Source organism: Mastomys coucha, unplaced genomic scaffold (assembly GCF_008632895.1).
Source record: "Mastomys coucha isolate ucsf_1 unplaced genomic scaffold, UCSF_Mcou_1 pScaffold13, whole genome shotgun sequence".
Taxonomy (NCBI): Eukaryota; Metazoa; Chordata; class Mammalia; order Rodentia; family Muridae; genus Mastomys; species Mastomys coucha.
This window is the reverse complement of record NW_022196895.1, coordinates 72,077,176-72,088,936: the sequence shown is the minus strand read 5'-3', so window position 1 is coordinate 72,088,936 and position 11,761 is coordinate 72,077,176. Positions and strand designations below refer to the sequence as shown.

Sequence of the window (11,761 nt, the reverse complement as noted above, 5' to 3'; positions counted from 1 at the left end):
ACCACCAGTTCTCCAGGGGCTGTTTCGTTCCGTAGCCACGTAAGCAAGCACATGCTTTGGAACCAGAAATACGTGGACCTCAACTTGAACTATGTTATTTTCTTTTTTTCTTTGCTTTATCAAACCAGGCTAATACCCGGCCTTTATCAAGTGAGGTTGCTGAGAGAGGTCACTGGGATAATACATTAAACATGGTGTGGCACACCTGAGAATATTCAGGACATCGGTAAGAATGTTGCTTAGCACCTGCCAGGCAGTGATCGTTGCTATAAGTAACATGAGTAAGAATAAAATAAATAGTATAAGGCAGATGTGGGCCATGCCTTCAATCCCAGTTCTCAGGAGGCAGAGGCGGGTAGAGTTCTAAGACTCTGAGGCCAGTCTGGTCTACATAGCACGTTCCAGGCCAACCAAGGTTTCATCGTGAGATCTTGCTTAAAATCAAATACAAACACATAAAAATTTACTTCTGGCCAAATAATCTGATCTGAAAATATATTCTTGTATACTCAAACCCACAGTGACACAATGACTATGCTAGATTAGTAGAAAAGCATTAGTCTCCCCTTAGGGGTCACATCTTTCATGTGACCTGGGATTGTTTAATTCAATAACTCCTGGTTTAATCCTGCCACAACAATGGTCACGTCACCATTCCATTCTCTGATAATAGAAAGCTGGTGGTGGCCCAAAGCCTGTAACTAGGAGTCCTGTTCAGAGAGAACGACCAATAGGAAGCACCTGTCCGTTCCTGATGGTGGAAGTCGTGTTATTGACTAAGTCTAAGGTAAGCCTCGATTTTCTGATATAGTTCGTTGTAGTTCCTACATTACAAATTCATTCATTCATTTTACTCTCTGGGTTCCACAATGCCTTTGTGCGCTCTATATTTGCTATTTAAACTGCATGTTTGATTTTAGCAGAGTGGATGTAAATAGTATGCAACCTAAGGTATTCATCTAGTTAGCAATAGGGTCCAAGACCATTAAGCTAGGTCTCTTTCCAGTGGAAATAGCATTGGTCAAACTATCATACACAAGTGGTACCGATGTCCAGAAATGCAGGTCAATCGACCCCATCCTCAAGCTAACTACTCAAGGAACGAGTGTAGTCTTGCAACTGTTTGCTAAAAGTATAATGATGCTCAAATTTACCTCTGCTTTGAGAATGTACAAAACCTGCATTGTCAAGGCTAGAGAGATGGCTCAAGGGTTAAGAGCACTGACTGCTCTTCCAGAGGTCCTGAGTTCAATTCCCAGCAACCATATCACATGGTGGCTCACAACCATCTGTAAAGGGATCTGATCACCTCTTCTAGTGTATCTGAAGGCAGTTACAGTACATATATATATATATATATGTGTGTGTGTGTGTGTGTGTATATGTGTGTGTGTGTGTGTGTGTGTGTGTGTGTGTGTGTGTGTAATAAGCAAACAAATCTTTTTAAAAAACCAAAAACCAAAAACCTGAGTTGTTACTCTACCAGAGTTTCAGTTTATCAAGAAGAGGATCAAAAGCAAAAAATTCTTCTGAAGTAAAAAGAAAACGAACATCCGACTCCCCAAGCATGGAGTGAAATGTTCAGGTAGCAGTTTGCTTGCTCAGCATGTTCGTTTTCTGGTCCCAGCTTCTTTCTAAAATGTAGGGATTCTGAAGAGATGTTAATATCCTTTTTTTTTTGAAAGATTTATTTATTATTATAAATAATTACACTGTAGCTGTCTTCAGATGCACCAGAAAAGGGTGTCCAATCTCATTACGGGTGGTTGTGAGCCACCACATGGTTGCTGGAATTTGAACTCAGGAACTTCAGAAGAGCAGTCAGGGCTCTTATCTGCTGAACCAACTTACCAGCCCTAATGTTCTCAAATAACCTTCACTTATAGGTGTTTGATCTAGGGGTAGGATCCTTGCCCAACCTGTGCAAATCTAAAAATCCCAGCCCACATGACAATACTTTTGTGTAACTTAGACAGTGGGCCCTTCCTCACTATGCCAATCCGTGGGGTGGGGTGATTGTTGACTGTTTAGTCTGCAGTACCAGTGGTGTCCTAGAGCTCGAGCAGTCAGTATAACAGGGGGGCTTTTCAAGTATAGATTAGAACCAATGAAGCAAGTAGTGACTCTAGAATTGAGTACAATTCACTTTAGGATAGACACCCACTCTGACATGGGAAAGGGTGGGTCCGCATCTAGACAGATGTAAGACAGTATGTGGAAGAAGCGAAAATGAGGGATGGAGCACTGACTGCTCTTCCGAAGGTCCTGAGTTCAAATGTCAGCAACGACATGGTGGCTCACAGCCACCCGTAATGAGATCTGACACCCTCTTCTGGTGTATCTGAAGACGGTGACAGTGTATTTACATATAATAAATAAATATTTAAAAAAAAATGAAGCAAAAATGAGCAAGAGAGAACACTACTGTCACATTTGGAGCCAAAGCTCAACCCTCCCGGAGAGCCCACGGTGTCTCTGACCCTCTCACTAGAGAGATGTTCAAATTCGTTTTTGCCCAAGAGCTGAAATATCCCTGGTTTTTGTTTATGCAAAATCACATAGCATTTTTCGTTGTTGTTGTTATTCGCAGCTAATGCAGCTGTGAATTTAATTTCACTAATTTCTGCATCCCCCAGTTTTACAAGCAAACAGGGGAGGGCACATTAGCTTTAATCTGAACTTGATCAAGTATGGTTTTTACACAAAGGGAAAACAGTTCCTCTCCTCTTCGTTCCAACACAGTAAGTCACTTCTTATTCTCTGTCCGTGCCTAAAACGAAAATTACACGTTGGCTGCCCACTTTAATTATTTGTAATCACTGAGATTTGCAGTCCCATCCTGTGGTGTGTTCTGAGACCTCTTCCTATGGGGCACCATTGAGTGTGTAGTGTTGGCAGTAGCTGTGGGAATTGGGAAACTGGAGGATGTATAAAATCCAGAGGGATATTCATTTTGGTGTTTCTTTCTTTTAGTTGGTGTTGTGAGAAGTGTGTGGGGGTTAAGGAAAAAAATTCAACAGAACCATGGGCTCTGCTCCTGACACACAGCATCCAATCTGTTTCAAGTACCATTCGCTCTCCTCACCAATGACTCCCACCCTCAGAGCATCAGGATCCAATGCTCATCTTTCTGGAGGAAGTAGGGGAGAGTCCATCTTGTCTATGCTCAGAGGCCAGTGTCTTTCCAAAGCTATCTTCTTCCCAATTACTCAAGGTTTTTTTTTCTTATCCTTCTCTTCGTAGTTCTAGTCACGAACTCAGAGCAGAAAAGTGAAACCTCCTTTGTGTGTATGCGCATGCATGCACCCTGTCCCTGCTGTCAAACATAACTGTTAGAAGACTAACATCAGTGAACACAGAGAACAGAGACCTGGTTTATCCCCATCTTCAGCATGCTTCCAAGTAGAGTTCCCCTTTGGAAGCAGGAAGCAGCCATTCGAATCACATTACCTGGGGAAAGGGGGTGTAATCAAGCTGCAGGATGTAATTTGGGGTCGGAGAGAGCGCTGTTAACTTGTAAGACTGGTTTCCTATGTGGCCCAAAAGCTGCCTCCAAAAACAATCTCCAATGAAACAAAAAGCTTTCCAGAAATGGAAGCATCCTTAGGTTCATTGCCAGTCTTCCAGAGCCATCACTCAAAAGGGAAACCACTCTCTAGTCATAAGAGGCTAGTGTTTTTGCCATCAACCCTGTCTCCTTGCACGTGGTAATGGACGCGTTCCTCCACAGTCATCAAGGATTCTGGGAAAGTAGCACTCCAGAACTAACCAAGCTTGAGCTTCCCCATCTTTAATATTCTAAAATAAATCCCCAGCATATGAAAGTGGGGAAATAAACCCAAAAGCTGTGGTGATATCAAAATGTGATACAAAGGATGACAAACATATGTGAGATAGCCTCAGAGCTTATCTTCCAAGTATGAAAGAAACAAGATTGTAAGAATGGGCTATCTACATAAAACACAGTCTAAGAATAAAAACATTTACAGAAGAAAGATATGTTGAGTCTGGGTATGGCAGTGCATGCCTTTAGTCCCAGCAGTTGGGAGGCAGAAGCAGGAGGATCTCTGTGTGTCTAAGGCCAGCTTGGTTTACAGACTGAATTCCAGGACAGCCAGGGCTGTTACACAGAGAAACCTTGAAAAAAATCAAATAATCAAGAAACATGCAAACAAATAAAAAAGATATGTCGCATGCAAAGAGTAGAGAGCCTCCCTTCATACAGAGCAACTACACATCAGCAAGGAAATATGATGTATAAGCAGGAGGCATGGCTCAGAACTGTGTATTCTTACCAACTGCTCCCCTAGAAGTATACAGAATAGGTACTATAACTAGGCTAACACTGTGAGTTGGCTTTACCCTTATCTGCCTATGAAATTAGAGAGGAGTTGATGGTAGAGGGGGATGTGACAGAACAGATAAGACATCTTACGGTAACCAAAAGAAAAAACCCATGATTTGCTTTTGATATCCACAATAGGGTTTTATAGCATGGGAAAAGACTGGATAGACAGATTTAATCAGGAGAAGGAAGACAGCTCAGTTCCAGAAGTCCTGTGGTAGGGCCTGCTGCAGGGTGACTCAGAGCCTGCAGTCCCTCGCTCGCTTTGTGGAAGTACCTCTGCCAACGGTCGTGGGACTGTGAGGACCACCAACCCAAGAGGGAGACATGGCCGCAGTAGTGGAGAACCCAGAGTAGACCTACTGCGTTCTCGTGGGAAACAATTGAGAAGGGCAAGAGAGTCAGGTGCCAGCACCCCCACTTTTCTCCCATCATATGCCAGGAAAGACTTTCAGCATTCAGAGAAGTTTGGGGGAAGCCCAGTAGGACCAGGGATCACTTTCCAGGATACACAGTAGGAGAAACCCTACTTTGTGGAGATGTTGAGCCCAGAGGAGGCTGAGGCAGGTTTGGCAGGAGCTAGACAGTTGCATAGATCACGTGCTTCTCTGTGGCCTCCCTGTACCTAGCAAGAACTCCACTTAAGCCAAGAGTCCAGTAGGAAATAGAGTGTGCTGAGGTCAGGCGACCAGCACAAGCAAACAGGGTTAACCCAGCAAGCTCAGCAAACTCAGCAATGATCACCAACACAGTCAGTCTGAAAAGGTTAGGTACCAGGTTTAGACTGGGTTCCTATGGAGCCAACAGTGTGTGTGTGTGTGTGTGTGTGTGTGTGTGTGTGTGTGTGTGTGTTTGAGCGCACACGCTCGCACTCATGCTTGCTGCCGAGCCAGTAATTAGCATATATAGGGGAGGAGAAGGGTACTGTCTATAGGGAGGTACCAGGGCCCTCCCCTGTCCAGTCTGAAAGAGCTCCTGAGGGTAGGTTGATGGCATGGCCATATTTAATCAGCTCAATACTAAGCCTCCACGATACCTCATTTTCTTAATATAGCGAAGTACAGCTTGAATAGTTTGTAATCTTACCGACAGCCTCCCCTCTGCCTCCCTTCTTACCCCCACGTGCCAACCCCCTGCCTCCTGAGGAGGAGGTCCCAGTGCTCCGATTAACTCAACTCTTACTTCCTTTTTCTCTTTTCTCTTTTGTATTTTCTTTTTTTCTTTTTTTTTTCTTTTTTTGTGATAGGGTCACATTCATAGCTTGCCTTCAAACTTGTGATCCCTCTGTCTCAGCTTTCAAAGTGCTGGTATTACAAGTGTGTACCACCACACCTGGCATCTCATAGATCTTTCTTTTGCTATTATACTGTCTTGTGTTTTCCATCAAGAGTATATAAAATTACCTGTGTATAAAAGCATGCATTGCCTTTGCAATAAAAGACACAATAAATACTTTTATTAGACAGGATCAGAAGGATTAGCATTGTGGTTAAACTTATTTTCTGTAAAATGAAGTGGAGCATAAAAATTCCAGACATGTATATTTCATCGTTCTAAAACACAAAAAACCAGTCATCTCCTGAACGGATTTCAATTATCTGTGCGTGGAAGTCCAACACACCCTTGCCTAATTAAGCATATGCTGACTGGATTAGCGCCGCTGAGATTTACAGCCCTGCGTGGCTCTCCCCTGTCCCTGGCGCCATCTGTGCATGTTCGGTGAGTGGATCCTGTGAGTCACTGGGAACCCAGTGAAGAAGCGGGCGAGGCTCAAACAGGATATGGTGATTCTCGCGAGGCTTCGCCCACCTCTGCTCTGGGTTCCTTGACACACTCTGGGTTCCCTTGCCAGCCTTCAGTGGGTTTATTGCTCCGTGGTGGTTGGTGCGTGCACGAACACCCTGGTCAGGCAGAAAAAAAACAGTGAATGTGTGAGCAAGTTGCTTCTCTGTGAGGCTCGGCGAGGGGGAGAAACATGGGCTCTTGCCTAAGGTCATAGCTAGCTGATAGCACAGTGAAGACGAAACCCAGTTCCAGAACTGCTCACCCGCAGTTCTAGAACATTCGAGGAAAACACAGCCCCACGTAATACAGCAGCACTCGTTGCCCACCAACAGTTATTATGATCCCTACTTTCATCTTTATAATTCACTTGCTAAACTAATCTCTCCTGGGATTCACCGCAAACACTTCTAAGCTGGGGCAGGGTGGAGTTATGCTTAAATGCAACCTTTCTTCTTCAGGACACACCCAGAGGCTTTTTAGAGCCTCCATGCACCTGCCCTTAACTGGGGTTTTTCAATAAGGCAGGTAGGTTTATCATCATCATCACCACCATCAGCATCATTATGATGACCACCATGATCATCATGATCATCATCTTGCTAGGTAATGTAAACACATTACATGAAAGGTGTGTGTGTGTGTGTGTGTGTGTGTGTGTGCGCGCGCACGCAACAATTAAAGAAAAAGAAGCCACGAATTTGAAAGAGAGGAAGGCAAGGGGAACCCCCTACAAAACGACTGATTCTCACATACTAAATCGCTCAGTTTCCATTCCCAGACAAAGGCAATTTTTTGATAATGTTCCAGGGTTATTTCATGAATATACAAAGACATATAATTATATGAATATATGTCATGCTACTTACACTGTTGCCCCGGGCCTTGAATGCCTTCTTGACATCCATGTGTTTGTCATGGGGTTACCAAGTGTCTTAGTCTATTCTGTGTGGCTGTCATGACACAGCAGATGGAGTAACTGATAAGCGACAGAGGTGTATTTGGTTCCTGATTCTGGGAAGTCCAAGAGCATGGTACCAGCATTCGTTTGGCTTCTGGTGAGGACCTTCTGGCTGCAACATACCATGGCCCAAAGTTTTCCATGGCTGAAAGAGACTTAAAGGTGGAATTTGTGGCCTCAAGCCCTGTAATAATGGTGCTAACCCTTCCGTGAGGGCTCCACCCTCATGACCTAAACCCCTCCCATTAAGCCCCACCCCCACCTAAGCCTCTCCCATTAAGCCCCACCCACCTAAACCCCTCCCATTAAGCCCCACCCACCTAAACCCCTACCGTTAAGCCCCACCTCTGCCTAAGCCCCTCCCATTAATCCCCACCCCCACCTGAACCCCTCCCATTAAGCCCCACCTCCACCTAAACCCCTCCCATTAAGCCCCACCTCCCAGCACAGTTGCATTGTGGATGTTTTGTAGCATATGCTTTAGGTTGGGAGGAGACATGTTCAAACCATAGCAATACTATTCTGTAATATTCTGATACTAAAACAGAATTCTGTCACCCTCCAAGGCATGTCCCCTTCCTTTGCCACACCCTAGTCTTCTCCAGAGCAGCCAATGGTTCCTCCGTTCAGTCTGTAAAGTAAAATGCGTCAAACTCCAGAAGACCAAAGAGCAATTGCAAATTAGCAACTCAGAAGTAACAAAAATAAATAACACCGAGGCTTGGATGTCACCGTGAAGTGAGACTTGACTGAAGCTGGGGAATCCTGCAGTACGTGGCTTAACCATCAGCATTGTGCCAGTGCTAACTGTCTGGGTTGGATCATGTACTGTGGTTATGCAAAGTGTTAGGGTAAGGCTGGCAGATGACAGGACAAGCCATCCTTGTCCCTCAGGCATATACATGCTGCTGCTGCTGCTGCTCCTCCTCCTCCTCTCCTTTTTCCCTCTCCCTCTCTTCCCCTCCCCCTTCTTGTTCTTCTTGTTCTTGTTCTTGTTTTTCTTGTTCTTCTTGTTCTTGTTCTTCTCCTCTTCTCCTTCTCCTTCTTCTTCTTCTTCTCCTTCTTCTCCTCCTCCTCCTCCTCCTCCTCCTTCTCTTCTCTTTCTCCCTCTCCCTCTCTTCCCCTCCTCCTCTTGTTCTTCTTGTTCTTGTTTTTCTTCTTTTTCTTCTTTTTCTTCTTCTCCTCCTCCTCCTCCTTCTCCTCCTCTCCTCCCTCCCCCTCTCCTCCCCTCCCCTCTTTTTCTTGTTCTTCTTCTTCTTGTTCTTTTTGTTCTTCTTGTTGTTGTTCTTTTCCTCCTTCTCCCTCCCCTTCCCCTCCCCTTGTTGTTGTTATTGTTGTTGTTGCTGTTCTTCTTCTTCTTCTTCTCCTTCTCCTTCTTCTTCATCTTCTTCTCATCTTTTGGCTGTACATACAGGAGCCAGCTCACCTTTACAGCATGTGCCAGCTCACCTTTACAGCATGTGCCAGATCGTCCCCTGCTTCACAGTTCAAAGCCTTTCCCCACCGCATTTCAGATGCAACCCGAAGCCATGTTTGAGCTCAGGACCAGCAGTCTCTCCACTTTCTGTTTTCTGACCCCTTATCTTCTCACTAGGATGGACAGCTGCGGTCACTCTCGGCCTTGTTTCTTGAACATGAAAACCCTTTCTGCTTCAGGACAAACTCCTTTTGTTATTTCCTTTAAGTGGAACACCCTCTCCTGACTCTTCCCATCTTAGAATGCTTGATTTAAGTATGGCTTCCTTAGGGAACCCTGTCCTGAAACTACCTGAAATGATCTTCAACCCTAACCACCACCTCGTCTTTCCTAGAAACCCCTTCACCGTGATGTCATTCACTGTGATGTCATCCAGTACCATAACAATCCACCTACTAGCAGTGTAGTGAATGAATGATCAGTGGTGTTCAGTGTGTTCACGGAGTGCTGAGGAGTCACCATGATCAATGTTAGAAATGTTCATCCTCTCCATTAGTGGTCAATCCCATGCCTCCGTCCATGCCCTTGGACCTAGATAGCTAATCATCAATCAACATTCTATCTCTATATATTTGACTGTTCTTTTACTTTATATAAATGGAATCACACAATAGACAATCATTACAGGCAAGCTTCCTTCACTTAGTAGGCCCTCCAGGTGTGTCCATGTTGTAGCTTGCATCATTACTTCATTCCTTTCAACGGTTAAGTAATATTCCATCATATGGGTATACTATATTTATTTATCTACTTATCGGCCAATGGGAATTAGGCTTTTGTACACGGGGCTTGTTTTATATAGTGTGTGTACAGATACTTTTTGTATAGATACAACATTTCATTTCTTTCTTTCTTTTTTTTTGGGGGGGGGTGTTTCAAGACAGGGTTTCTCTGTGTAGCCTTGACTGTCCTGGAACTCACTCTGTAGACCAGGCTGGACATTTCATTTCTTTTGTGCCCTCTATCATTATTAATTCCTCTGAAACAAGGATGGATTAGCTAACTTTTACAGCACAGGGCAAGGTGGCAAACACTCTTGTGCTGTTTGGAACAGATAATCTCTGTAGAAATGACCAAACTTTGCTACTGCAGTGCAAAACAGCCAGACAAGCCACAGACAGACCGCCCTAGCTGCATGCCAATAAGATCTGATGTGTAGACACTGAGGTTTGAAACTTCACCTGATTTGCACAGGCTGTGAAATGATATTCATCTTCTTCCTTCAATAATGTAAAAACTATAAGAATCATTGTTAGCTTCTAAGCCAAACAAAAAGAAGAGGTAAGCCAGACTCAGCCCCAGTCTACGGACATCTCACCGACCCTCACTCTGAATACACCACACTCAGTCCTGTCAGGACATGTGCTAAAAACCTTTGTGGGTCCCTGGCGTTACTGGCTGTACAGTCTCTCCTCATAGGAGAGCTCACGCTACATCAGATGACAGGCTACCCATATTTGGTTGGGTTACTAACTGTACTTGAATTTGTCTCAGTGATGCTGTACCAGCACATTTCTGTCAGTTGGGTTCAGTTTTGTGAAACTTCAGAAATGCAGTTTGATGGCTCTGACTAGGCTAACAGCAGATGTGATGTGCCCACTTCCCATGCCAGGCAGACACTGGCTATTGTCCAGTAGACAAAGGAAGAGGGTTCTATATGTGACATCTTTGGGGGCTTTAAAAAACATGACTGAGTTCTTAGTTTATACAGAAATGGAAATGTCTTATGTTTTGAGGGTGTTGCAAGAAAGATTACTTTGTAAATCAAACTTTTTTTTAAAAAAAATTATCTTACAAAATATAAGTTTTCCTCATGGTGTTTTCAGACATACTTTGGTTTTGGTTGGCTCTCCTCCGAGTCCTCAGCCGGACCCTTTCAACTCCTGAGCATCTCTTACCACTTTCCTATCACACGTGCTCTACCCTCTCCTGTGTCTTTCCCCTCAAGGACTCTCTGTTCTCCTCTCATGGGTCCATTTCTAGTTTCCTGGCCTCTATACACACACACTCGTTCCCACATAGATACAAATATATGAAAATGTGAGACTAAAATCCAGATGTGAGAGAGATGCACAGTGTTTATGTTTCTGAGCCAGAGGTATCTCAGGTGAGCTGGCATTGCCCGGTTCTGTCGATCTTCCTGCAGATTCCATTTTTCTTTTTTCTTTTTAAAATTTTATTTATTTATTTTATGTATATGAGTACAATTATAGCTGTCTTCAGACACACCAGAAGAGGGCGTCAGATCTTGTTACAGATGGTTGTGAGCCACCATGTGGTTGTTAGGAATTAAACACAAGACCTCTGGAAGAGCAGGCAGTGCTCTTAACCACTGGGCCATCTCTCCAGCCCCCATTTTTATTTATGAATGAATCAAGTTCCATTGTGCACCGGAACCACATTTCCATTATCAGTTGATTGGCATCTAGGCTGTTCCGTTTCCTCCCTGTAACAGTAGAGCAGCAATGAGCAGGTTTGAGCAGGAATCTCTGGAGTAGGAGGCAGGGTTCTTTGGGTGTGTGCCCAGGTACTATATCTGGATCATAACTGGTTTTAGCTTTTTGAGAAATTTCCACACTGATTTCCATAGTGGTTGCACCTGTTTATTCTCCCACATGCGATCAGGGCACCTTCTTCCCACACCCTTGCCAACACTTGTTGTCTTTTGCTTTCTTGATAATAGGCCTCCTGGCAGAGGTGAGGCGGGCTCTCAGTGCAGTTTTGATGGGCATTCCCCGACACTCAATAAATGGCTGTTTATTGGCCATTTGTAGTCCTTCTTTTGAGAACTCTCTATTTTGATCCTTAGACCATTTTTTTTATCAGTTTCCTTTCTCTTTTACTTTTTGAGTTCTCTGTGTATTTGGTGTTAGTCGCCAGTGGGGGATGCAGTTAGTTTTGAGTTCTATGTGTATGTGGCATAGGTCACCAGTGAGGGATGCAGTTAGCAGAGTTCCTGCCCCTCCTTAGGCGACCTTTCACTCGGCTAATACTTTCCTTTGCTCTACAAAACTCGTTTACTTTTGTGAGGCATTGTTTGTTACTGGTTGGTGTTATTTCCTGAATATCTGGAATCTTATTCGGGAAGTTCTTACCCGTTCCCAATTCTTGAAGCACTTCCCTCCGTTTTTCCTCTAGGAGTTTGAGTTTAGGGTCTTACATTAAGATCTTTTACCTATTGGAAATTGATTTTTTT

At 44.1% G+C, this 11,761-nt stretch overlaps 1 long non-coding RNA gene across 1 annotated transcript; it reads right to left on the bottom strand.

Annotated features, from left to right (window-relative positions):
* Positions 1–5,767: 5,767 nt before the first annotated feature.
* On the bottom strand, positions 5,768–8,890 carry LOC116087732. The gene is made up of 3 exons (XR_004117594.1): positions 8,538–8,890; positions 6,997–7,243; positions 5,768–6,246 (listed from the first exon to the last, which is right to left on the bottom strand). It is a non-coding gene; the product is annotated as an uncharacterized LOC116087732 (long non-coding RNA).
* Between the last annotated feature and the right edge of the window lie 2,871 nt (positions 8,891–11,761).